Raw genomic sequence first — 3,742 nt, 5'->3', positions numbered from 1 at the left:
CCCATAATTTTTTTCTTTTATTTTGCAGGGGTGGGTAGGCAGAGGTGAAAGTAAGAAAACATTCCATTTAGGCAAACTTTGCCTTCCTTTTTTTTTTTTCTTATAAAGTGGAACCCAAATTTGAGCTCCCTCCCCCCCAAAAAAACATACTCGATCAAAATTAGAAAAATGCTGGGGCACCTGGGTGGCTCAGTCATTAAGCGTCTGCCCTCAGCTCAAGTCATGATCCCAGGGTCCTGGGATCGGTCCCCGCATTGGGTTCCCTGCTCAGCGGAAGCCTGCTTCTTCTTCTCCCTCTCCCCCTGCTTGTGTTCCCTCTCTCACTGTGTCTCTCTCTGTCAAATAAATAAATAAAATCTTTTTAAAAAATTAGAAAAATGTTTTGGAAATTAGTGGATTAAAAGAGCTCCCCAAATGCCTGACCTAATAATATATGTATGTTGCACACAGTGTTTCATTCTGCAAGGCACACAGCCAACAGCACTTTGAGATGACCCAGTGAGTCTATAAAAGGGTAGGTGATAGTGTGCGCAAGGGGGTTTAGAAATGCCAGCGAGTTCACTGGTAAAACATTTAAAAACAGAGTGAATTTGAAATGTTGTGACTTGGGTCTGGGCCTTGGGCTGAGCAGTCAAGCCGAGAAATGGTGGTGTACTTTCCTCAGGGGAAAGATGATAGGCTGAGGAGAGTGATGATTGACAGCTGAAAATATGACTTGGTTCGACTGTGGGATTACTTTCTCCATTCATTGAAAACATTCCCATTTCTTCACTTTTTTGAGAGTTGTCTTTAGACGCACAAGGCCTGTCTGTGATGTATCTTTGAGAATTAATGACCTCCTGTGAGCTCAAGGTAAAGCTTTATTATACAGTAATATAAAATAAGAAGGTAAAGATGATTAAGCTGCCCCAGGGCATACACTGATGTTACTTTTTGAAATAGGACTGGATTTCAACTTATTTTTTCTTTTTTTATTGCCTCTCATAAAACCTTACTTGAAAATGAGTCAAGATTTCCGGTTAATCAAATCTTCCAATATATACCACATTAAATGTTTTGGAGACTCTAGGTTACAGAATATTCTTTTTTCTTGTACAACCAAAGTTTTGGACTCGTTCACTAATACAACCTCATGGACCCCTTCTCCCAGATCCTGCCAACCATCACTCTCCTCTCTGCTTCTATGACTTTGAATATTTCAGATGTCTCATGTAAGTGATATGTAGTATTTGTCCTCCAGTTTCACCCATGTTATCTCAAATGGTAAGATTTCCTTCTTTTTAAAGTCTGACTAGTATTTCAATGCATCACATTTTGTTTATCTGCGCAGGGACATTTAGGTTGTGAATAATGCTGCAATGAACATGGGAGTGCAGATAGCTCTACAAGATCTGATTTCCATCCTTCAGATATATAACCATAAGAGTGATTGCTGGATCATATGGTAGCTCTATTTTTAACTTCTTGAGGAGTTTCCATACTGTCTTCCACAGTGGCTGCACCAACTTATTTCCCTACCAAGAGTGACAAGGGTTTTCTTTTTTCCACATTCTTGCCAACACTTGCTAACTGTTGACACCATTCTAACAGGTATGAGGTGATATCTCATTGCAGTTTTTAATTTTTTTAAAGATTTTATTTATTTGAGAGAGAGAGAGAGAACAAGCAGGGGGGAGGGATAGAGGGAGAGGGAGAAGCAGGCTCCCCGCTGAGCAGGGAGCTCGATGTGGGGCTCAATCCCAGGACCCTGGGATCATGACCTGAGCTGAAGGCAGACGCTTAACCAACTGAGCCACCCAGGCGTCCCCTCATTGTAGTTTTGACTTGCATTTCCCAAATGATTAGTGATATTGAGCACCTTTTCATGTACCTGGTGGTCCTCTATATGCCCTCTTTGTAGAAAAGTCTATTTTCTTTGCTTATTTTTAAATCAGGTAATTATTTGTGTTTGTTGCTATTTTTTTAATCAAATCGTATGAGTTCCTTTATATATTTTGTATATTAACCCCTTATCAGACATATAGTTTGTAAATATTTTCTCCCATTCTGTAGATTGCCTTTTCATTTTGTCAATTATTTCCTTTGCTGTGCAGAAGCTTTTCAGTTTGATGCAATCCCATTTGTCTACTTCTGCATTTGTCACCTGTGCTCTTAGTGTCATAGCCAAGAAATCATTACCAAGGCCAACATCAAGAAGTTTTTTTCCCTGTGTTTTATTCAAGGAATTTTATGGTTTCAGGTCTTATGTTTAAGTCTCTAGTTTGTTTTGAGTTGATCTTTTAAAAAAGATTTATTTATTTTAGAGAGAGAGTGCAGGAGCAGGAGGAGGGGCAGAGGGAGAGGGAGAGAGAGATATTTCAAGCAGCCTCCCTGCTGAGGATGGAGCCTGGAGCAGGGCTCGATATTACGACCTTGAGATCATGACCTGAGCCGAGATCAAGAGTCAGACCCTTAACCAACTGAGCCACCCAATTCTGAGTTGATTTTGGTGTAAGAAAAGGGTAAGATTTCATTCTCTTGCATGTGAATATCCAGTTTTCCCAACACCATATATTGAAATGACTGCCTTTTTCCCATTGTGTATTCTTAGGCCCTTGTCAAAGATCAGTTGACCATTGATTGGCCATATATGCGTGTTTATTTCTGCATTCTCTATTCTGTTCCATGAGTTTATATGTCTGTTTTTTATGCCAGTACCCTACTGTTTTAATTGCTATAGCTTTGTAATATAGTTTGAAGTTAGAATGTATATTGCCTCCTGCTTCATTCTTCTTGTGGGAAAACTGCTTTCATTATTCTTTTGTGGTTCCATATGAATTTTAAGATTTTTTTTCTATTTCTCTAAAAATTGACATTGGGATTTTGATAGGGATTGCATTGAATCTGTAAATCATTTTGGGTAGTCTGGGCATTTTAACATTGCTTCTTCTAATCCACAAACACGGATATCTTTTCATCTGTGACTGCTTTAATTTCTTTCATCAGTGTTATTATAGTTTTTAGTGTATTAAAATTAATATAAAATATTAAAGTAATATTTTATAATTTTAAATGCTGACTTATATACATAGTATAAAATTCAAAATATCTTTCTGGTGAACTTAAGTTTGTAGTTATAAGAGAAGGACACTAAATTTGCATCAGCATTCCTTGTGATTTTATCATCTGTTAGTGAACCCATGAGCATCCTGGTGCTGTACTTAAAAAAAAAAGTTGAAGGGGGAAAATCAGGGTAGCTGCCCTTTCTCTCCCTTTCAGAAGAAATGGAGTGAGCGCCCTGGGCAGCCACCAGATTGGGAGGGTTGGGGGTGCTCTGTTGAGGCATTATGCAGTCAGACTAATTTCCTCATACTAATTGTCAACAAGCTAGACCCTTCACTCATCCCTGGCCATTAGGGAAATTATGGAGCTTCCAAGAGGACATGCTAAAAGTTAAAGTCAACTGGAGGTATTGCCCTGGTCTTTGGCTTGGCATATTACTTTGGAGTCCATATTTTCTCATTCCCAAACTGGGACATGTGGTTGATAACAGGAGGGACTGTTGAAGTGGGGAACCATCCTGGAAAACCTGTAACTCACTTAAGGTTCAGAAAGTCTTTGCTTCCTTCTGTTATTTATTTATAATATTCTACTTTTTTTTTTTTAACCAAAAGTGAAATGAGTCAACACTAACCAGGTAATTTGTATCAATACCTGTGTAGTTTTTCTTTGGAAGAATAGGGGTTGTGGAGAAGTCCAAGAA

The sequence above is a fragment of the Halichoerus grypus genome, chromosome 1 (genome assembly GCF_964656455.1).
Source record: "Halichoerus grypus chromosome 1, mHalGry1.hap1.1, whole genome shotgun sequence".
Taxonomy (NCBI): domain Eukaryota; kingdom Metazoa; phylum Chordata; class Mammalia; order Carnivora; family Phocidae; genus Halichoerus; species Halichoerus grypus.
Note: the sequence above shows the minus strand (reverse complement) of the source record.